The sequence below is a fragment of the Anser cygnoides genome, chromosome 5 (assembly GCF_040182565.1).
Source record: "Anser cygnoides isolate HZ-2024a breed goose chromosome 5, Taihu_goose_T2T_genome, whole genome shotgun sequence".
NCBI lineage: Eukaryota > Metazoa > Chordata > Aves > Anseriformes > Anatidae > Anser > Anser cygnoides.
This window is the reverse complement of record NC_089877.1, coordinates 58,779,113-58,803,319: the sequence shown is the minus strand read 5'-3', so window position 1 is coordinate 58,803,319 and position 24,207 is coordinate 58,779,113. Positions and strand designations below refer to the sequence as shown.

Here is a 24,207-nt window from a genome sequence, read left to right as displayed (position 1 = left end):
TAACTTCTTAAAAGTTTAAAAGATTTTTTTTCAAATGTATATTAACTACAACTGCTGTTTGTGATAAATATCCATTGGAAATATATGGGGGCAATCTCCTGTTGGTGCTCACACCTGCAGCAAGTTTCTAGGAGCTATTAAAGCGATTAATCTCCAGCAGAGTAGGAGGGTGTCACAGTATTTCTCCTGGAGGGGAGTTGGGGGAATCAGTTCCCCCAGAGGGCATTTGCATCCTAAAGTGGCTGATTCTGCTTTGGTCCGACTTCAGCCAAGAGGCGTTTGAGAGCACCCTGCATTAACATATGTGCATGTTCAGTCAGATTTGAGCTGGCAATTTGCACGTTCGTGCGACAGAGGATGGAGAAAGACTTCACGCTGAGGGCTGCCGAGCACCTGTCCAAGGTAGGAAGGATCAGATTGTTCTTTAGGACCTGAATGATTTGCTAATGGGTTTCAAGCACAGGAGATGGCTGCACCTGGCCACCCAACTGCATATTTGCATTTCCAAAGAGAGAGGAGCTCTCCCTAGCCCAGAGGGAAGATTGTTGAAATTACCTCCAGTTGGGGGGGGGGGGGTCAATGCATCCTTGATGCGATGACTTAGGGAGTTTGAATTCGAGAAGGTGAGGCAACATGCTGTGTTCATCCAGGACTTTTTTTTTTGTGAATGCAAACTGAGAATGCAGAAGGGGCATCCTGTGACCAAGCCTGGTGAGGTAAGAGTCTCCAGACTCTCAATTAACCCCTATGGAATCGGTTTTTCTATAGCTTTTGAGCTTAAAGCAACGACATGAAATGTCCTTTTCTTTCCTTTCTCTAGTAGACATCTTTACAAACCTTTGAAACGTTAGGCTCCACTTTAGATTTTATTTTGCTAGGTTTTGGCTTAGCCTGGCTTGTGTTAAGTGTGATTTCAAAGTGATGATGTAAAAATCAGGGCACTCATTTTCATGGACGGAGGGCCCTTCAGGCTGGGCACCCACCCAGACTTGCAGAGCTCTGAACCCGGCACTTTGCTCTCTGCAGAAATGTGCAGGTGAGCTACTGGGCAGCAGGAGATGAGGGTGCTTGAATCCTAAGAGATTTTAAGGTGCCTGTAACGGGGTTGCAAGCACATGCATACATACACACAAGCTCAAGTGTGTAAAAATGTAATCCCAGTCATTCAGTGTACACTAAATAAATAGCAAATAGATACATTTATGTCCACAAACACTATAATAAATTGCTAGAAGAAGCAAGGCATATCTGGATATATGGGATGTAGGGTTATGTCATTACAATGTACTTACCACCAGCTGGATGTGATAGATAGCCATATAAGTAGATCTTGTTTATTAACTCATACTTATGGTATAAGGCCACATAAACACAATGTATTCATAGCCACATAAAATCTCTCCTACTTATCAGCTCATCAGCTCACTTCCTATCTCAGCAGAAAATGTCTTGTCTCTTACTGAATCCTCCTGGCTCGCTCTTAGATGAATGTTTCTGTCCTTTGGTTTCCCAGATGTATTGTGGGGATAGAGCTTGTATGAAGCCATTCAGCGTACAACAGACCACAAGAAACAAGGCTGGTAGGGTTTTTGTGGAGTTATATTGTCGATTCCCTGGCTATCAGCAAGGAGTGGCTAACACTTACTGTATACTTGTGGAAATTTTGTGACTAACTTTGTCTCTTCTGTAAGAGAAAGGGAGCAAACCACTGCAGGGACCTGCCAGCCTGGACCTGTCCCAGCCCCCCAGGGAGGAACCAGGGCAGGCTGAGGGGGAAGCAAGTCCTTGGATGTAGGGATCTATGCCTGTAGCCGCAATACAGCAGTTGTTAAAAGGTGGATGACAGTCCACTTTCGCTCTTTATTTTGGTCTCTCCTGGCTTCTGGTGGTGCCTAAAGGACAGCTTGTCTACACCTGTACAAGTGCTATTATTTTTTTTATTGCTGTAACAAGTCAAGAAAGTGCTAACATTGAAGGCTGCGTGACAGCAGGAGGTTTTATGTAGTTCACAGTAACCTTTTAATATCAGTTTCTGTTTCTAAGCCCTTTCTGAAGCTGGTTTGTTGCTAATATCCCCATTATGTTGTGGGAAACCTGAGGTAAAGGAGCCTGTGAAAGTCTCAGACCAGGCCTGATAGCAGAACTAGAAATAAGACTTCAGAGACACTGCACTACCAAATAAACAGCTTACAGAATAGCTGATTCAGATGAAAGATAATTGTTTAGTTCATTGATTTACACAATCATCTGTGACCCTGACGCTGTAGGACAGATGATGCTATTACTACCTCATGGTAAGGAGATATTACAGAGGCTTTGTCAGGCTCATTTTGGCCTGATCCTTAGTCAGGAGCATCCAAGACAAAAGTAATTTGTGATTTGTTCCTCCTAGGCAAATTACCATTAAAATCTTTACATCTTGTTCTTTCCTGTGAGGAGTTGTGGATATGCAGTATATTTCCCAGCAAAGCTGTCCTGAAGCATTTTAAGAAAATTTAATCCCTTCAGTCCCATCTTTAAACCTGCTTTCCTAAAGGAACAAGACAGATACAATTGCAGGAGCCATACACCTGCAGTCTCTTATCTTCCTCTTGACCTTTAATAAGGAGGAGCCCCTCTGTTGATGCCAACTGTAGCTGACAGAGGGGGAGAGATCTCAAAGGTACCCCAGTCTTGGGATTTCTGTGGAAGCGGCAGCAGAAGGAAGCCATATGGGGCCACCACCAGGGACTCCAGTGTGATCTTCCCAAGTGCAGGCAGAGTGGCATGGTAGAAAGGGGAGGACCTGAAGCATCGTGAGCATGGGAGAGAACATAGACTGTTACAAAGGGGTATACTGAAAGCCATTCAAGAAAATTACACAGCTGTAGTTCTGTTCTTGTGGACTACCTTGTTCCCTCTGTCAGCTGTCCTGTGATACTCCTCTGGGAATCATGAAATCCAGTTACCTGAGGAAGGGATGGGGAATGCCAAGCAAAACAGAAACCTGCTCTAAAGTCCTCTAAGTATTAAGATTTTGCTGTGCTGCAGTGGATAGATGTGGAACAAAACCTGCATGCTCAGAGAACTTGGGATTTTCTTTCCCAGGAATGTGATGCATCTTCCATGATGCACATCACTGGGACTTTGCTGCCTCCAACAGTGCCCAGCCAGCTTCCCTCAGGTGCGGACCTGACATTTCACTTTTAGCCTAGAGGTCTCCTGTGATGGTGGCTGTCAGTTCTCTCAGTGGTCCAGGACTGACTGCAGCTCCTGCAAAGGGGTTTGCTGGAGAAAGGAGATAATATGATCTGCAGAGCAACTACGTGGGGCTGTGGTCCCAGACAAGATGCACTGGTGTGCCAACATCCATCTTGTCCCACCTTATGCTCATTACTGTGCTCTCCAGGACAGCCTGAAATGTAGCTAACCCTTGATACATGCATGGATAGGGGCAGACAATTACTTGTGGGTTGCACAGTGTTCTTGGTTTGGTTTTTAAAATAGGAGGAGTAATAGGGAAACTCTCTTGGCCAGACTCTGTCCTGGGCTGTTCCTTGAGTGCTGTGAGAAGGTGGCTGTCTTTTACTAATGAAAGCCCTAATGAAAACCTGGGCTAATAAGGAAGTGAGGGAATCTTGCTGTTTCCCAGCTCATCCCATGGTCCCCACAGTTCATGTCTAGTGCACGACCCAATGTGGAGAAGCTCATGCTCCTGGAGAGAAACTGATCCATCTGCTGAGCAAAGTTGCAGCCCTCTTAACTGACTGGTAAATCTTGAATTACACTGACACAGCCTCCTGGTTTTGTCCTCTTTTCTCTCTTTCACCCAGTGCATTTCCATGAGATGAAAGCCCAGTAAGTGACACTCAGCTGCTATCAACTCGGTTTTAATGTGGACTTTTGTGAGAGAAGCAAAAAAAAAAAAAGCGTCTCCCAAGGTCATTAGCTGACAATTGCAGCCTGTTTGAAAATTGCTTGCACTCTCTGCTAATTGGTCTACCAGACCTGTTCATTTGTTAATTTGATGCCATTAGGTAACAGGCACATCTCTGCTGCAGACAGAGGGAGGCAGGGACCGAGGCAGCTGTTTTTGTCTCTCTCTCTTTGGGTGGACCTGCCACCCTGGGCTAGGTGGTATAAAACCTGGCCGGTGGGGCGAAGGGCATGGGCTGAATGAATAAATTGATTTAGGCTGAGTCAATAGCTCAACCTTAAAGTAATTATTGCAATTACTTAGGTTGGCCTCCAATTGACTGTTTTTTGAATTTGCAAAGTAAAAAGGGGAAAAAAAGTTTCAGGGTTAAATGAGTGCTTTATTTGACCAAAAATGCATTATGCATGAGTCCTATAAATAAGACTGAAGGGCTGGACTCGCAGAGTAGAATCAGGTACCTGGCCCCTCTCTCTCTCCTCTCTCCTCTTTCCTCTTGCCACATGGCTCCTTGTTTATGAGACAATATCCTGGGATGAGGAGATTGGTCCTTGAGCAGGGTGCCTCGGCCGTGGGCTGCTTTGTCTCTGCTGCTGCCTCTATGAAACATGAGGAGACAGGGAAAAGAGAAACTGGTTCTGCCCTTGGTCTGCTGGGGTCAAGCCCAGGAGGGAAGCACAGATCCTGGTGTCTGGAGAGACCATGTTGTGCCGGCCTCTGGATGTGTCCTATAGTTAGATGGTCAGGCTATTTTTGGAGGAGAAAGACCTTGAATTCAACAGGGAGGGGATTTGAACGGAGACTAATTCCTGAAATGCTGCAATAAGAGACATCATCTGTGTCTCAGTCTGTGAAAGGTGCCAAATGCCCTGAAACTGTTTATACACTTAAGAGTATTTGTTGAGTGCAACCCAAATTGTTCTAGGTTGGTTGAAAGAGGATCTTTTAACAGCTTCACCGTATGATTTTTTTTAAATAATTGTTCTTCCCCTTTGTCAGGTCAGCCTCCTCCAGCTTGTTGTACTGCTGCACTAAGCAGAAACACAGCCCATCAGCAAACTGGTGTTACTGGTTGATGATATCTCGGTGTTAAGAACCTGTAGCAACTATAATTCTTTGGTGTGGAGAAGGAAGATTAACTGAAGATTAACTAGCTTGGCTGGTGGGACCCACCTGGGACGGGCTCAGCTTCAGCCCCCTGGTGTGTCCTGAGGGTATGGGGGACTTGTGCCATGGTTGGAGCCAGGGGTCAGCCAGAACTCTTTTGTTCCTCCACTGTCTGGCAGCTCTGCCTCACTTCAAACAACAGCCCTAGGACCAAGCACCATGTTGTTCATCCCAACAGGGTCACCCTTCATCCTCAAAAGACTGGGAACATTTCACTCCCCAAAATAATTACCTTAAAAGCACCTTCTGCTTTCCAAACAGTGTGTTTGAACACTGCAGTTTACTGGTACACACAAGTCTTTGCTGCCTGTGCCCCATTGCATCAACAGTGGTGTATGAGATGGAAGAGAGTTGTTGTATCCAGGTGTGGGGGTGCAAACCTACTCTCCTCCTCCATCTCCATGAGTGGCCTTGCTGATGGCAGCAAGTGCAATGACTTAAAAAGCCAAACTTAGAACAGTTTTGCTTCTTTTAAGTCAGGTGGAAAAATTATCCTCATTGTTACAGGTCACTTGCAGTTCCTTGATTTTGCTGGCTGAACTTCACTACCAAGCAGTGGTGCACTTTTTCTTTCCTCCCTATACATGCACTTCAGAAAACGCCATTTTGTGCAGGGCCCAAGTGTTGGGCCCTGTGATTAAAGCAGATTCCAGGAGCATCACCCCAGGGTGGGATGTGTAGGAGACAGCAGGTTCTACGTTAGACCAAGTCAGGTCTGAGCCCAGGTCCATGTTCAGAGATCTGGGGGGTGGGAAACCAGCTGAGCGCCCTGGGGAGGGCCTGGCTGTGAGTGGGCAACCTGTGCTTTGGAGATGGAGAAGGAAAACAAGCAAAAGCCCATGTAATTCTCGCCAGACTGGGGCTTTTGCCAGCACAGCTACGTTAGTTGCAAATCACACCCGATGGTCGCAGCTAGGCTGGAAAATCTTGTTGTCTTGACCCAGCACAAGGAGTTGGAGGATTTAGCGGGCTCTTCCTTGTTGTGTTTTGAGAAGTTTTTTAAGAAAACACTTTCCTTCCATGGGTGATTTCACAGGTTGGGAGAAAAGCAGCTGTTGGTGGTTCACAGCTCAGATTTCCCTGAGAAGTGTAAAGTCTCAGCTGGACACAGCGATGATGGATTTTATAGATTTCCCTGTTCCCTCCACAAGCACCAGGCAGCTAAACCCAACAGTGAGCTACAGTGCGTTTCTCTGTGTTTGACTTCTCCTTGAGATAATCCATTTGCCTCTGTTCTTTGAAAACTTACTGAATAAGCCACTTGTTTCACACTAGTGAGGAAATAACACTTTGGGGGCCCCTTTTGTGCCTGTCTTATGTATAACAGAAGCGTGGAGTTTTATAAAGTCTAATAAATACCCAGCTCTGCCAGATGTTAGCTTTCCTTTTTTTCCCCCTCCTAGAAAGGAGGTCAGAAATTGAATTCCAGACTTCAGCTGACTGCAAATAAAATGGGACTGTTTCTAAGAGACATGTTGTGACAGTGTAAATTATCACATTTTAGCTGGTGTTAAATATAGAAATGCCACTTAAAAGGGGATGCATTTTGTTCAGCATCTGATATTTGTCTCATCAAGACATCCTTATGAGATGGTGTCTGTTTATTATCTTCCCCCCACTCCTTGCTCTATTATTCTGCTCTGTCTGGGGACAATGGTTGATGAAGAAGTTAGTCTTTTCTGTGTTTTTTCAGTGCTTGAGAGATGGGAGCAGGTCACTGCAATAGCCTGTGGGGGCTGACTAAAAATTAGTCCCAGGTGGAGAAATTCCCACCTGCAACATCTGCCCCTTCCTCCCTGTGGGGAAACCCCTGGGTTAAATGCAGGGAGCGGAGGCAGGTAAAAAATGCCAAAAAGCTGTGCAAGTACCTGGCCTCATGGCTACAGCTGGGGTTGAGCGGCTGGAAGGTGCACAGGAGGCAGGGGGAGAGACAGACCCAAGGAAGAGAAATGATACAGACCAAGTCAGCAGAGCCAGGATAAGGAAGGAAAATATTTCCCTTAGGCTGGAAGAGGCAAAACTCGCTGGAGTGAATGGTTTTGAAGTTTGTTCAGTTATTTTGGCTAAACCTAGCTCATTGATGGATCTATTTCCTTCTCCCATTGGAAAAGCATGTGTTTGGTCTCATTTATAAAATTAGAAAGTGCCATTTTCTTTATGGTGTGTGCTCTCTTCTGCTTCTCAGGAGTGGTAATTGCATGGAAACTTGCATGGCTTATACCTAAAGGAATCTTAATTTTAATACATACAAAATTACACCTATTTAAACCTCATTTAGTTAGAAACAGTGCAGTTTTCCATCAAACACCTTTCCAAACAGAAGCTGGTTTTGCACTTAAAGTGGATTCTCAGTTGTAACTTTATCTTCTCCACCTTGGACTCTGCTCCATTAAACTTAATCACCATCATATCCTATTACCCGTTCAGTTAATGAAAAATAGTTTTCTCCAAAGGTAAAGTGTTATAATTAAGGGCTCTGTATAGCCACAATAGCTTTTGTGCCTTCTACCTTTTTTCATTTTTAAAATTGGTTCATTCTGTGCAGACCAAAAGGCCAGAAATGCTTATGATACAAGCTACTTCTGCTCAGACAATGAGAAAAGTAATCATGTAAGATTACACAGCCACAGATAACATTTTGCAACAGGTTCTTGTCCCTGCCGTGGATCATCAGTTGGATCTGATAAAACTCACAACTTCTTGTGCAACGCTGGCCTACTTACAGCAGTGTTGGTTTTATTCAGAATGAGACCAGACTGCTTTCAGAGCAACAATGAGACCGATGCAAGATGGGGCACACTGTCTGGCCTGAGAGAGCCCAACCCAGGGAGATGAACGAGTCCTTTCCTCAATTCTCAGCACCTGTGGGCATGCTGGCAGTGCACAGAAGTGATGGTTCAGCCTGAGCTGAAGTGAAACAACTTGACTGTTCACTATATCAATTTTTCTGTCAAAATCTGTTTTTTTGCCTACGGACTAAATTCATTTTGTATTTTCTCCCGCAGCCCCTAAATTAAAAAAAAAAAATCTGCATGGAAAATTCCTGATCTGTGCTAATAAAAATGTTCTTGTATATGCTCTTATGATGCATGTCCAGCTATATAAATATAGATGATTTGTAGCTCTACACAAAGCGGGATTTTCAAAAGCAGTCTAACTGCTCCCAGCCTAAACTACTTGGAGTAAAAGCAGGGAGTTTATAATTAAATTCACTGGGAGCTGTGCTAGTCCCCTGCTGAGTGCTTTTAAACATTCTTCTCCTCAGACTCTACTGGGAGAGAAATATACTGTATTTATAGCCATCTTGTTTCAATATAAACATGTCAAACTGTAAATCTGATGCAGAGATGGGCTCAAGCTGAAAAATTAAGATCCAGATTTCTGCTGTTCTCTCTTTCAGATCAGCTCCTTTGTGGGCTTTGGGTTTGAGGATCTGGTGCTAGTTTCTAATTTAGGTCCAGCTTTCTTCCTCATGCTGGGAGATGCTTGCTCAGGCCCTGTCCCACTGAGCCCCAGTTATACTGCCTGTACTGGATAAGTGCCTGATTTCTCAACTCCAAGGTGCTTTCCCAGCGTGAAATACCCTTTTTCAGCACATACATCCCTTACAACCTTTCTCCTGTTCAGAGTATGATCACGCATTTCCTTTGCAATGGGAGCAGCGTGTACCTGCCTTTGGTTTCACACTTCTGTTCTGCCTGTCCCTGTGTCTTTCCTTCTATGCCCTGTACAGAAAAGAGCCTAATAATATAACAGCAACAACAAAAATAGCATAATGGTTATTATTAGCATCCAGCAGGTTTTGTGCTGGGAACAGATCGGTCTGTGAAATGGGCTGTATGCCATAGCAGAGCGCGGTCCTCCTGCATCCGTGTGCTTGCGACAGGAGATGGAGGTTGGAGAAATGCAAACCAAAACCAAACAAACTTTGGCTAATTTGGAAGATGACAGCAACAATTGGTGTGTTGACAATCCTGAGCTTGTTTAAGCATTAGATCTGAGGAAGAAGGGGTGGGGGAAATAAAAATGTTACCATAACGACTGAGACGTGAATGCTGTTAGCATCCCCACGAGGTGCAGGCATGTGTTCATGACACATGCGTCTCCTAAAAAAGGTGTGTATACTTTGCAGATGTTTTATCAGAGCAGGAGATGTCCTAATAAGCAGGTACATTGTTCCACATGTTTAATCTTGAATGGCAATGAATGCCTGCTTCAATTCTTCTGACCCTTTTTTCTTCACTCTTGACCTTTTCCTTTCCTAGCCTGTCACACATACAGAATGATTATTAAAAAAAATAAAAAATAATATAAAAAGAAAGTAAGATGATTACGTTTGAGGGAGAAGGGGGAGTTGGGAACATAAAGGAGTGGGGAAGCGTGTTATGTAGCATTTGTTTTCTCTGTTGCCATTTTATTGCTTTTCTGGGCACCCTGCCAGAGAAATGGCGAGTCGCACTTTAATTAAAGAAGGCTCTGTGTGCACTCCAGCTGTTCCTCATGTGACTGCCTGTCTACGGGCAAAGTGAAGGATGCTCTCGCCAGCTCGCCCCAATCAATGCTAACCTAATTCCCGACCACACACTGTCAGTTCGTGCGAACCTGCAGCCTTTCGGGCACTGTCTGCGAGTCAGGCGCTCAGCGCCGTGTCCTGGGCCTGGTCTCCTCACAGATCTGCCGGCAGAATCTGGTCGTGGCATTGCCGGGGGTGCAGGAGTGAGGTGTGTCATCGCTTAAAAATGTTTTCTCTGCCTGCAGAGATGTTCATAACCCATAAACAGATCGTGCTGCCTGGAAGGAAGGGCATTTGGGGGCTTGGTGGTGGAAGATCGGGCCCCTGCTGAAGTTTCTGGGAAAGCAGAACTTGGCTGCGGATGAATGACTAATTCTTCAGCAGTAACCTAGATCTGAGATGCCCCAGGCTCAGGGAAGACCTGTTTTTTTTTTCCCTTCCTGACTTTGGAGAAAAATAAATTCTGCTTGAAAAGAAGAGACCAGCTATATCAATGCATCTTAGCTGAAAATCCAGCTGTGCTTCTGAAAGGTGCTATATGGACTCAACATCTATGTTGAGAAAATACTAACGGAGCAAAGCTGCGTAACAGGAGGGAAGTTGTTGTGATGATCCTGTAAGAAAACTGCCACGTGGTCCTATAGCTGATACGCTTTTAAAATGAAGTTTTTTGTCCTCTGAACTTTGTGGACGGAAAAGTTTACTGTGCTAACGTGGGCTGTATGGTCCCTTAAGAAGAGAATAGGTTGGACAGGGTTCTTGTTTGTGTTACAGGGCCTTTTTTCAGCCCCCTGCCAGTGTGAAAGGCGCTACGATGAACGTGATGTTTGTGCCCGCTGTGAGACTGTTCTGCTTCCCCAGGCAGATGTCAAGGGGCCTTCCTGTGGGTGTGAGGTGAGGCTGTGACTTCCAGGGAGGACTAACGCAATGAAACCCTATGCTTTTGCTGCAGCAGCTCAGTGGCATTACAGCCATCGTGAATGTTGCTTTCTTGCACTAATTCAGGTGCGAGACGAAACATCCGAGCGTAACCTAAAGCGTCCCCTAGCCGAGGTGTTTATTGTACTTTCAGGCAGCTCACCTACTGGTAACATGAAGCTGCTTCCTCCCATACTGCTACGGAGCTGAGCCTCCTGCATTGACCTGTGTGAGACCTTTTTTGGGAGCTTTCCAACCCTTTTTCCTTTCATAGCCTGCGAACTGTTCCTTCTGTGTTGGCCCGTCTCCCTGTACACCTAGCTCTATTCACATGGTTTATGGCAGTGGAGATGAATTGGCATAACACACCGGGGAGGGAGATTCAAGACGGAGCTATTATGTTGCTGGAAGCCAACTTCAAAGCAGTGGAGATGGGCTGGATTTCCTCCCCCTTCCTGCAAAAAGGAGAAATGGAGGCAGGCATGACAAAGGGGAGATGTTATCTGAATAGAAACACAGATGTATGGGTGAAGGCTTGATGTGCAGGTTGGGACACTAGAATTCTACCTTGCATGCTTTGTCCGGCCACTATGTGTTTGCAGAAGGCCTCGAGGTGGCTGAAAAACTGATGTATGTCAGTATCTTTTTTTTTAAAAAAAAAAAGGGGGGGGTTAACTCAGTTCTTGCTGGCAGAAAAGACATGTTGGCAGCTGTGGATAGTTTCTGACCAGTAGCTGGAGGCTCTGGAGGCCTTTGTGCAATGTTTCATCTGTGTGTTTCCTGTTTACTGTGGAGCCCAAGTGAGGTTTCAGGCCCTCTGTTTGCACACCTGGTAAGCTGTCACTGTTGCATATGGGGCTGCATCAAATAAGTAGTGTGTTCCTCAGGTAGGGAGGTAAGTGTGCAGGTTCTGGTGTTCAGTGGCCCAGAGTGTGGCCATGCTCACCTCCTTGGCCTGTGAGCAGGCTTCCAGCTCCCGTTAGCTGGAAATCCAGGAAGCGTGGGGCCTTTCTCCTCTGCACTCAAATGCTGATCTCCTCTCAGTGACACCATCTGTTTGCTTCCTTCTCAGCTCTTTTCTCTGAAAAGACTTATCTGCTTTCTGCAGTCTGGTTTCTCTTTGGGTGATGATGTTATGGGAGTCTTTAATTTCTCTGGTGCTGCTTTTCAGCTCATTACTAGATCATTTCCTCCATCCGTGCAAGTTTCTTTTACAAGAGAACTTATAAATTATTTTCCTTTTTCTAGACTATTTTTTGGCTTGCTAGGCACTTTACCTTTTCTTTATATACATCTGAGTGAAGTTTGTTTTGGCCTGGCTGCTTTGAAGTACAGGCTTGGAAGCAGCAACAGATTCATGAGCTAAAAATGATCTGGGTAGAGTTGGTGTTTATATAGGAGACCCTTTGTTCTCTGCATCAGGTGCTGGGGAATATGAGACACCTGCGTCTTGTGCAATGACATGGGTTCCTTATTAGCAGAATTATTTCCAAAATGTGTCTGGAGATAGCATTCATAGCATCCTGGTTTACTTCTGATGCTTCTCATAAGTTTTTCCCTTGTGCAGCTTGGATACCTCTCTCCTGGTTACAGGCAAGTTATTGCATCTTTTGGCAATCTTTATTGCTTTGGGTACAGTATTTTGTTGACTTGCTGGAGCCAGTGGCTGCCAGTATGTAGGCCACCCTAAGGACATAGCTTTTACTGTCATTCTGTTGTGGTCTAGCAGGCGCCTACATCCTACCGGCATGCTGGGCTTTGAACTAGGGCCGTGTCATCTTGGCGTAATTGTTATTTGCAGGGGATCTGCTCCTGATGTCTGACTGTCTCTGCTGGGTGAGGTTGTCTCTGGATGGTCTTCCTCTGCTTCCTGACATCTTAAACAGCTGTAGCTGAGGTGTTCTCTTGGTCTAAGTCCTGCTGCTGTAGCCATTCTTGTGAGCTTTGTCTGCCTCTGTGCAGTTATCAGCAACTCTATCTCCCTTACATCCTGGGTTGTACCTAATTTCGCATGTTGTGTGGTTCCCCCCACAACTTGGGTTTCTGCTTCTTGCTGTTTTTTTCATATGGCATTTGATGGCCAGATGCAGACTTGCCCATCTAAGCACAGCAGTCTCTAACCAGTAGCATTTATTGTAGCTGGCTGCTTGGCTTGGCACTTTCTTAACTCTGTTTCTTTGACCTTCTTTTGGGCTAAGGCAAATTAGCTTGCATGGGAAGCACAAACTTGGTTTTCAGACTTAAAATCCAGGCATGGAAAATTGACTTTTCCTGGTGGAAACATGGGTGTTGTGGGAAGGTGGGTGTATGGGTTTCATTCCAACACAAAGTTAGGATGTGACCAAGGTGTGTACCCAGCTGGCAGCTTCAGCACTCCCTTTCTGCTGAAACGTGGCTGTTTTCTCTGCTTTGAGTCTCTGCTTGTGACACAGGGGAGAGCTCATGAGGGTAAGGGAGTGTGACATGTTTAGTTACACGTTGCAGGGAGAGGGGCAGTCTCTGGGTACTGAGAGAGGCAGGGAAGAAGGTCATTTAGGGGAACAAAAAGTAAGCAGAGGTGACTCCACATCAACTCCATCTGGCTGGCGCAACTTAAAGCCCTCCCAGGTGGGGTCATAGCTGTAGCTGGCTGAGGGCACATCTCCATCAGAACAGAGCTCACCCAGGTGCCTCTGAGCAGGCTGGCCTGTCTGTTCACCACAGGGTGACACATGGGATGGCTGGGTCATGCTGAGTGCCAGGACCTGGCTAGCAGGGACAGTGTTCTGTTTGGTGCAGCTCTGGGCTAGCCAGTTTGCTCCCATGGGGAGGATGCTTGCAGGATGGAGGCATGCCTCATCAGTCAGCATAGTCCTAACACCCCTCCTGCTGATCCTCCAGATCATCTCCTTCAACTATGGGTCCTATAGAGACTGGCAATATCTGAGGGTGAGCATATGGAGCTGGAACAAGCTGGGCTGACCATACCAAACGGAATGAGCAGCCACCTCTGGTCTCCCTAGGTCCAAAATGAGAGAGAGGCACTCACTAACATGGGAGTTGAACAGTTTACTGAAATTAAAATCAGACCTGCTGCAGCCACTAAACAAGGTCAGTTTAGTGCTTCTTCAGGTCTCTTCTCAGTGAGCATTGTCTCAGAGCATTTAAACATGCCCGACTCTATGGTTGTAACATACTGTGGCATTTTTTTCTAGCATACAGCCTACAGGAGCTGCTGGGTGACTTCCTGCACAGGAATGATGATGCTGCAGGTATGGTGAGGTGGCTCATAAAAATCCACGTGTGGCACAGTCCATCAAAGCTCATAAAAACACTGTGTAGGACAATAACACCTTTCTCAAGCAGGACAATGCAGCTGACTGGGTTCCCATCCAGAAAGCGACTTGGATACTTGCCTGTCAGTGCTTTGAGTGTGGTGCTGCTGGGGCTGGCCATAGTTTGTTCTGTGGTACCAGCCTGATGGTGGTGGACTTGGGGAAGCTGCACTGGGAGAAGAGGGATGGGGAGCAGTGGTGTGTTTGGGCTGAAGTGCTTAGGGAGCTGATAAAATACAAGGTGCCTTAAATCTCCTTCAAAAATGGAGTTAAGCATGCCAGTCCCTAAAAAACTGATAATAGTAATAATCATAATATTTTTATCTGAATACAGCCAGGACTTGGTGGTGCCAGGTGCTGTACTAACAAAGAGCAAAACCCAGGCTCTACCTCACAGTCTGTCCTGTACATAGGATTAGAAACAGCAGGCAGGTACTGGACAGATAGGGCTTCACAAGGAGGCAGTACCATGATGACAGCCAGCAGAGTGGGCTGCAGTGGCACCTTAGCAGCAGCTTAGGAAGGATACAGGTTTTTGGAGGTGTTGAAGCAAAGAGAAATCTGAAGGATCTGCTGAGAGTACGATGTGGAAAGCAGCATGACTGAAAGTGGCTATAGAAAACTTCATGGCAGGCTGAGCCCTTAGAGGTTGCCTCTTGGCCTAGGGATAAACTGTGGGGAAAGGAGATGGGAAAGAAAAGAAGTGGCCTGTGTTGTTGATGGGGAGGGGGGACAGAATAAGTAGGTGTGAAGTGTGAGTATTGGTTCTCTGCAGCAACATTCAGAGTGGCTCTGAAAAGGGTGAGGGTTGTATTGGTGAGTAGCAGAAGAGATGATGCTGTAGTAACTGAGATGCTAAAAGTTTGGCCACCCTTATGGCCTTTTCCATTAATCTGTACAGCCAAATCTGAATGGTATTACATGGACTTAACCTGGAAGGTTTGGCTTGGTGGTGCTGACCCTGGGAAAGGTTATAGATGGAAATGGCTCCTGGAAAGGTGATCTTGAACTTTGGTGTGGAAAAAAGAGCGAGGCTGGAGTCTGAGGGCCTTGACCTAGGTCCACACTGGAGGGACAGTGCAAGGTTTTGTTTGAGCAGGTCTGGAGTCAGGGTTGAGCCAGGATTCACCCACACAGAGATGATGGTTGAATTCATGTCCTGGGTGGAGGTGGCATCAGAGGCAAACTTCAGTGAGACAACACAGCATTGAGGGCAGAACCCAGTGGGGCCTACTCAGCAGGTGATGAGAGATGAAGAGAGCCCTCAGAGAGGCTGAGTAAAGTGTGAGTTGAAATAGGACAGAAAAGTATCATGGAAGCCAAAAGAAAATAAATCCTCGTGAAGGCAAGATGATTGAATGAGGATGGGGGAGTGTAAGGAGAATGGAGGTGGAGAGCTGGATCTGGGATTGTGAAGACAGTTATCTGGAAGGCAGGCGGTCTGTTTGGCCAGAAGCTTTGGTTTCTGTATGTCTGCTTTTGATCTCACTATGAATGTAACTAAAATATTTCCAGTTTTCTGGCAAAGTGGATGTCCCCAGACCATGCAGCTGCTTGGTGAAGGCAGCTTTGTTATCAGGATGGTGGCCAACATTGCAATGACATTATACAGCTGTTTGGGGCCCTGCAGTCTTGACTGTATCCATCACCTGCCTTAGAACTGGTCCCAGCTCTTGTTGCTGACCTACTGGAAGCCTCTGCCTTATGCCAAGCTAATGTTTATCAGCCTAGAGGCTTTGAATAAAATAGTTCTCATTCCAGTGAACTTGGATGTTTTGACAAAACTCTGGTCTCATCCCTAAATCTCCAAGCAGCTCAAGCCACCGATGACTTTGGCATCTGTGAGCTGAGCGCAAGGAGAAGATACCGTATTTCTTCGGTTGGTGCCAGGCTATTGTGGTGGCTGATGCAATGTTTTGGCATCTGAGATATAGAAATGAAGGTTTGTGTTGCAGGACTTGGTTCTAATAGGAATTTTAAAGCCTTAATCTTTTTTTTTAAATCCTCACTGAACTGGCAAAAAGCCCCAGCATAGTACATAACCTCTGAGCACTCCAGGAGTTTTTTCACAGCTGGATGAGAGATGAGTTGATGGAGACAGAGCTGGAGGAGTTCAAAGTGCAGCACTTGTGGTGATTTTTCACCACGCTGGATTGCCTCTCTGCTCCCTTGGCAAGAAACCCAAACCGTGCTGCGCTGCCTCCACGGCGGAGCTGCTGGTCCCTCCACGTGCTGGGTGTGAGGGAGAAGTGTTCACATTTCCCATCCAGGGGGAGCAGCAGGGAAGGTGAGCACAGATGCTTCAGAGTTTAATGGGATAATGGATTTGCCCCCATTGCTCACTCCCAGTGCTAGTAATGAAGGAAGGGAGGGAAATTTCTTGGGCATGTGGGATCTCTGAGCTGTGGAAGAAACCGTAGTCCTGGTCCTTCCTGCTTCTTTGTCAAAGTCAGCAGGTGAGCCACTGTTTATAATACAAACCAAGGTTGTGAAGCTAACATAAAAAATGGAGAAGTCAACACTAAATACATCAGTGGCAGGTCTGTCAGGGAGGCTAAGAGCAGAGGGCTGCAAAGTCTCTCTCTTGGGAGACAGGCCTAGGACAGGAGAGCAAATGAATACAAAATCCCCAGCAGAACTGCATCTCACTGGTGGCAGGGGAATAACCTCCTAAAAACATGGCAAGGTGCACAGGTCATGGTGGGTGAGTTTACGGGCCTCCTACTTTTCTGGTGGTCAGGAAACCTATTTTCATAGCTCTCAGATTTAGGTTTGGGAGCGCAGATGCTGCTACAGTGGCCTGGCAGAGTGGGTGCTGCATGCTGGATTTGTATGGCATGATTGTGTGACCCCCTTCTTCTCACTAAATCCACCACCAGGTGGATTTCCTGAACCACTAAATTAATGAGTGCCTGTCCTTATAGGTGCTACAACTGGGTCTGGTTCCAGTGAGGCCTGAAGGCCCAGCTGAGGTCAGGCCCTGTTTCCAGCAAGGTGCTGAACACACAGAGCTGCCCTGCCCCAGCAGGCTGGGGCTTCAGACAGGAGGGAGTTATCCCAAGTTGTTCAGTACCTCAGTGCTGGGGCCATGAAAGGCAGAATGCAATTGTCCCCAGATGCCTCAGTGTCCTCTGCTCACCCACACTGCCTCCTCTGCCCGACTTTAACAGACGCAGATGTTCCAGTTATGTTCCAGTTTGTCTAAAACCTTCAAGATTTTCTTATGTATTTAAGGTCAGCAGATACTGACAGCAGTTGAAGGCAGTCCTTTGGCCATTTGGGCTACATGAAGCTATCTGGGGAGTGTCATTCCTTCCTGTGAAAGCAACCTCACAATCGCTTCTTGTCCTTTGCAAGACTTCTGGTCTGGTTGACACACTCAAAGGAAAACTTTGGGATGGGGAGGAGATGTTCCTGTGCTGGGGAGGTGAAGTAGGAGATGTGGTCTAACAAGAGGAGAGAGACACTGCTAATTTTGGAGAGCCCTGGTCCCCTCACCAGCCCATTGGGGTGTGGGGCCAGGCTGTGGTGGGGAGACGCCCAGTCACTGGGAATTCTGGCTGCAGAGCCCCCAGGAGCAGAACTGAATAAATGTGCATGTCTGTGTGTGCACCCACTTTAGTCTTTTTACATGTGTTGTTTCCCAGCTTCAGAGCATTCCTCCCCTCTTCTCAGTACAATATTTTAAGGCAGTAAAGGGGAGCTCCCAATTTCCCTTCCCTACAGGCTCCTCCAAAACCTGCTCGTATCCTCTCTTGTTCCTGAGAAATTGCTGCAGAGGAGACTTCCCTTCTCTCTATATGTATTTTCCTTTTGCAATAGGAATAGTCCCTCATTGTTGGGTTTTAAAATAACCCTGTTCTGTCAGAGTCAGCCTCCTGCATGCAGCACTGGCTGGTCTCTGCACCAGTGAGCTGTGCTGAGGAAGTGATGCGTGTCCCACTGCCTGTTGCTTTTCCTCTGTTTCCCAGGAGCTGTGGTCCGTAGGGTAATGGATCGGAAAGGTCTGGCTCAGAGGCCATTGAATGGTGTGCAGTCCACAAACAGGAGGATTTTGGACCAAGTCTTAAGGGAAAAGGCTGGGGAAGGCTTTGGAGGAAGAACCTCCTGCCAAGGAGAGCAGCAGTAGCCTGAAGCCGGGGCTGTCCCTGAGCCCTTTGTTCCTCTGGGTGGTCGGCACAAAGAAGCTTCAGCGTTGAGGAGCTGGCACAAAACCAAGGAGTGGCAAAATGCAGTTAGTTCCCCTGCTTTTGTCCAAGGAATGTCTGGCTGCCAATGGAAGTTTCCGTATCCTGCTGCCTGGGTTAGCTGGGGCTTAGCTAGTGTTTGTGAGTCCTCCGGCTGCAGGCTGGGAGGTTTGCTCCTTCCTTTGTACCCTGATGGAGAAGGCAACAGTCAAGTGTTTTCAGCTTCTCTGGCTGATTCATGCTTACTACAAAGCTGGCTGCATGGGCCAGTGTCTTAATATGGGTGTTCTGTGCATTTGCTTTGCTTCTGCTGGGGCTGAGCTAGCTCTGGAAACCGGGTGCTGTGGGTGTGAGGGTGTCCTCCAGGAAATGCCTTGCCCTTGGGGCTGGGGCTGTGTGAGCTGCCTTGCTTGGGAAACAAATGTGGTGAGGAGAAACCACCGAGGGCTGATCTTGCTGAAGACACAAAAGACAACTTCCTCCCTCGTTGCACTTTGGCTTGAAAGACTTGTGAAGGTGGTCTGTAAATAACCTTTTTATTAGGTGAGAGGAGTGCTTTGGTCCAGATCCTTTTCTTGTGGTGGAAAGGCAGTTTTGCTCATGTGCAGTATTGGGACAAACCATAAAAACCATAACACATGCTTTGTAAAAGGGAGCTACAGAAAAATCTTGAGACACATGAGATCTAGTGGCAGTGTTTGTGGGGAATTACTGTCATGTGGAGAAACTTCACACTGACTGGTGCAATTAGCTGATACCAAGATGGTGTTTAAGCTGTAAAAAGCCTCCATGATAGTGCAATGGGCAGAGGATTGTGAGGATGGAAGCAGGCTGTCATTAAAATGAAGATGAAATTATAGGATGTGTTTTAATTCGAGTTAATACAGCGTGACAGTTCGAAGAGGAAAAAGTTTCCTACTTTGGGAAAGTTTGGGGCTTTTGTTTTTGTTTATTTTCTGATGGTTTGAATCTGTGTGTTGAAGACTATAGCCTGAGGGCTGTCTTCTACAAACACACCTTTCTGGCAGTGCAGACAGGGCTTGGGCCCATTAGAACAGAAAAGCTGCAGGCAGCAATCGTACTGGATCAGCCCAACATAGGACAAGCACACTTTATCTTAGATGTGTGCATCATATGGAAATAAGTGAAAACCTGCCATTTGTTTGATGAGAGCGTCCTCTAGTCTGGGGAATGCTCTGCTCAGTGGCCATGTTTCCTGCAGAAGAGGAACCAGACAAGCCACAGCACATGCAGAGAAACTCTGAAATGCTTTTTTGATATAAAAAGCATGCAAGACCTTTTTTCCCATTTTCTAGAGAGAATTAACATAATAGAGCTGTCACCTTTCATCAGTCAAATTTGGTGGCAGCTAAGCTCAGGGGTGGTAGCAGAGAGATGGGCATGGGAAAGGTGTGAAGAATGCTGGAATTTGCATCGCAGGGAGGAAGAGTTTTTTCTGTGCATCTGGAGGAGTGAAGGGCTGTTCTTCAGGGCTTGTTTCTGCCAGAGATCCTGACAGATTTTGGGCTGGACTGAGGCGCTGGGCTGGGCACAGGGAGTAGCTGGGTGTGCAGCAGAAGTTGCTGCCAAAGGAAATGGAACTCTTTTTTTGGAGAGATTTTCAGGGTTATTTAGAGGTAGGTTTAAAATGTTTTCCCTGCACTAAGGGATGCCTCTTCCCAGAAGATATGCTCAGCTACCGAGTAGGAGGGACACATCCCTGACGGAGCTGGCACCACAGTACATCCTAAACATCCTAACTATGGCAGAGCTGCCACTGCCCAGCAATCCAAGGGGCACTGCAGGCCAGAATTTGATATCCTATGTATTTAATATCCTGTATTAAATGTTATATTCTATATAGTGAGTTCTGTGCTAAGTATGTACAGGTACAGTGTCTGTCACACTTAGCTTTGCTCTTACTTGTTGCAGACTCCTAATTTTGCAAAGTACTGTATGTTCTGCTCCTGTTAACCTAAGTCTTGGCCTTACCTGCATTTTGTCACTTCCTGGGAAGTGCCAACTGCTGCGAGGTCTCACAAGGAGCCATACAAGCAAGAGATGCTCAGCAGCTCACCAGGGAGACCTTGTTCCCAGGGGCTGGTTGTGGCAAGTCCTGGCAGCCCCAGCAAAGCATTTGGAGGGGTCATGCAGGGAATTTTGGACACCAGCCCTGCCCTACTTGCCCCTGCCGAGCTGATGGCACCGGAGCTGCTGCTCCGAGATATGCTTCTCTGGGGCAGGTTTTGTGTTATCTGTGTCTTGGCATCACAGCTTGCCACAGGCACAAACCTGCGGCCCTTCGAATCGCTGCCCCCAAGGTTTTCAGCTGCGCTCGGCAATGTGGAAGCTGCCTGCAGTTCTCAGGATATCTCAAGCGTCTTTTTGTCTCATTACAAGAGCCTCTCTTACCCAGACAGCAGAGCTGGGCAACATCAGAAGAGCACGAGGCTGACTGGAATTAACAAGAAGGTGAGGAGAGAAAGGCTCTGTTTTCTTAAGTTTTTTTGGAGAGATGTCTGAAACATTGTCCCAGTGTTCCAACGAAGGATGTAATTAACAAGGGGTGAGCTCAGCTTGGCATCTGTCAATGCCTTGAGAAGAAGGAGCTGTGACCAATCCTGTTAAAGCTGCACATCTGCGGATAGGAGCTAATGCAGAGCACTGGATCTGCCCACTTGTAGATGCCAGAGGTTTCAGTCTTCCCTGGGCCACATCCTGATATTGTCCCTGCCCTGACTGCCCCCTCCCCCAAAACAAACAAAAAAAACCAACACAAATGAACAAAGAAATTAGGCCAAGTCTTGGCATTTTCCAAAGGAGGTTGGATTAGAATTCTTGAGTTAGAATAAGACCTGGGGCTCTGAGCACATTTTATTTTCTCTCCCAAGCACCTCAAGTGATGTGATGCGTTGGTCAGAGGGGCTGTGTCAGACTTAGGCTGCCTAGTTTCAGCCACCGTCAGGCTTAAGAAAGAAGAGAGGCATAAAGGTTTTGGTGTGGGGGTGGCTGGATCCTGAGGTGGTAGTCTCCTCAGTGCAGGAGAGGTGGTGGTGGCACCTACATTTGCCTCCCCCCTTTTTCCTCTCTTGATTCACTTAATTATAGCATCTTAAAATATTTGCAGGTTGCTTGGGGCATGGGCTGGCTTTATGGCTTTCTGCATGTTATGTCCATATACAATTGCATAGTGCCTATCAGATCCTGACTAGTGCTCTCGGGTCCCCATGGTGGATGTCTGAGGTGTCCTCCTTTGGTGTGTGGACTGTCATTTACCCAGTGCTCAGGTAAAACAGGTGGCACTGACTTTTTTCCATTCTCTGATCAATCCCTCATCCAGGATAAAAACAAGCAGGTTTATCCATCCACCTTCCTGCAGTAGGCCGCTGTCAGCAAAGCAGGGAGCAGTGTAATAACCAAACTTCCCAGCTCAAAACCAGCTAGTGTTGACCAAGTTCTTGCTTGGCACCCACATGCTGAGCGAGAAAATGCCATGGCTGGGAAACTGTTCAAGCCAACTGCCTTTTAAACAAGGGGCAGCTCCTGGGTCTGAGACTGCAGCTGGGAATTTCCCTAACAGAACATCTTTCTTTAGTGACAAATGTGAAACACAGGGATCTGGTTATCTGAAGTATGTCACCATCCTGTCCTTCTGCCCCCTGCATCTCCAGTTATGATAACCAGTCTCTGGAGCATATTGTGCTCACATGACCTTGAGAAAAGCAGCATTGTGACCTCTGTGCCATGCCCAGAACAGCTCTGTGCCTGCCGACGTAACCCAGGCTCTGCCATGCAGACCAGAAGGTGTTGCTGTTTGGTGGACCTGGCAATTGACTTGAAACCTCCTGTGCTGTTTGAATTTCAATCTGGCACAGAATGTTTTTATTTCCCCTCCTGGTTTCTAAAAGGATGGTGTGTTTCAGTTTCTTATTTTGACAGGTAGGTGGTTTTTATATGGTGTATATTTGCAAGGACTGGCTTTCTTATGGATTGAGCTTATCCTGCTGTCTTCTTACCAGAGTTACTGCAGGCCTACTGTGTGTGTATTTTTTTCTTGGTGGTTGCATAAGAAAAATGTTATTCAGGACAGGACACTTGCAGAACATGTGACGTGATTTGTGAGGTTAAGGTGAAGCATTTGATGATCTCTTAGTTATTTAACCTGAGAAAGATGTCAAGCCTGTCCTCCTACCACTGCACATGACATGTATGAAAAACTGGGGAAAAAATGGCTGTAGATCTGCTCTTCTACAGACAGCTAATGTACATAAAAAGGATTTTTTATTATGTATTTGCATAAATAAAGGAGAGACAGCATTGCTGGTAGGTAGTACCTGGCTGGCATTTACATCTGTCAAGCCTAAATGAGAGCTGGGTGTTTATGAAGTGGAATGATTTAACATGCCAGTCTTCTCTCAGCTGTCATCTATTTCAGGAATTTCAAATCTTTCTAAATTAAGCTTATTTCTCCTTCTTGCCTGGCTCCAGAGTGGGGAAAACTTTACTGGAATAAACAATTCATTTTACTTAAATCACCCTGGTTGCAGGGGGGAGAAGGCCAGGGCAGAGCAGAGTGACTACTCTAACTCAATAAAATATTGACATGGACAAGTAGAAGAAGGAATAAGAGGGAGGCTGAACACGATTACCCAGCACCCCAGATGTGCAGTGCAAACACAACTTTCACAGTGAGGGATGGCTGGTGGTTAGCTCCACATGTCAGGGTGAGAGCAATTGCTCAGCCTGCCGGATAGCCTCATTGCTCAGGTGATGGAGCAAGTGCTCTGTGTTTATTCTGCAGCCTTGCTGTGAGCTGGGGAACCAGGTCCTGGTGTCAGGCTTGGACAGGGAGGCTGGCAAGCCTTTCTTTTCTAAGCCTGAAAGATTTTCTTGTAATGTCTGCTGCTGTGTGGTAGAAGCCAGGGTGAGTGCCGCCCTTACACGTGGTTGCTCCCTCCTCAGGAGGGAATTGAACTCCCAGCTGGAAGCATCTTCTCATGGTTAGTCCAGACTTTGTTCTTCACATCCAGCTCCTACCAGTTCCCACTGCTCCTCACTTGTTTTCTCGTCTCCCTTGTTCTGGGTCAGATCTTCCCCCAAGTCACACCTGACCAGTGCTGGCACAAGCTTTTCCTCCAGGGAAGCTGGATGCACCTGGTAAAATAAATCCTGCTGTAAAAGCTGTGCACGGTGATCATTAAGCAGCAATTAGTGTGCCCAGATCTCTTTGTGCTGGTGCAATACTAGGAAACCCGAGAGCATGCAATTCCCCTTGGTGGATTTACAGCAGCCACTTGGTGCAGGTGAGCCCAGGATGAGAGTGCTGTTGTTGGTTAATTGCACCTCCTCAGGGGCCTTGACTTCTCCTGGAGGTCTTTCTCAATGCTAGACCTCTCCAATAAACTCTTAACAGTTTCTTGCCAGCTCACCTGTCTGGCTTCTTGCTAGCTGCTGAGCCATCAATCCCAGATGGGCGGTGAAGGACCTGGGCACCCAGCAAGGCTGGGGGGCTGCTCCAAAAGACCTTGATTCGCACTTGCAGACTGTGACGTGCTTTTCAAAGGTGCAGGCCTTTGAAACAGGAAGAATGGATTTTAAACTTAGTTCAAGGAGTAGGTGAGAGTGAAACCGTGCCAGTTTTAATATGAAGCAGCTATAGTTTCATTGCTGCATGCCAGACGAGCAGCTGGAGAGTGCTGGGGAGCATGTTGGGCTTTGAAGTTTCCAAAATGCAGTCCTGGGGGATACCAGTGTAACCAAAAATGTTTGAAGTGCTGGCCTGTGGCCAGAGTTTCGGATGAATGTTTCCGAGAACTGTTGCAGCTCTGTGTGGAGCTGGAGTGTGTTTTTCCCATGTGGCCCAAGGCAGGAGTAAGGTGGAGGTGCCATGGGCTTGTCTCACAGCACCTCCAATTCATAACCCCAGGGCAACAGCAAAATGCAAGGGACCAGATTCCAGGGCTGCATTCTAGCTGAAGAGCTCATTTTTTCTTGGAGAAAAGGTATATCCATTAGCTCACATTCCTAGAGTGCAATGGGATTGTTGATCCCTGGGTTTTATAAACCAGGAGAATGATATAAGTGAGGTTTGAGTATTATGTCTCCACTTCTGCACATGTAAAAAAAAAAAAAATACCCTGCATAAAGCAATGGTTTTTAATAAGTGTCTGTAAAAGATAAAATACAGAATGTAAT

The 24,207-nt window shown here is 46.6% G+C and overlaps 1 long non-coding RNA gene across 1 annotated transcript; it reads left to right on the top strand.

Moving 5' to 3' along the window:
* The first annotated feature begins 570 nt into the window (after positions 1–570).
* LOC106037276 (uncharacterized) lies at positions 571–10,664 on the top strand. The gene is made up of 2 exons (XR_010832023.1): positions 571–716; positions 9,839–10,664. It is a non-coding gene; the product is annotated as an uncharacterized lncRNA (long non-coding RNA).
* The last annotated feature ends 13,543 nt before the right edge of the window (positions 10,665–24,207 follow it).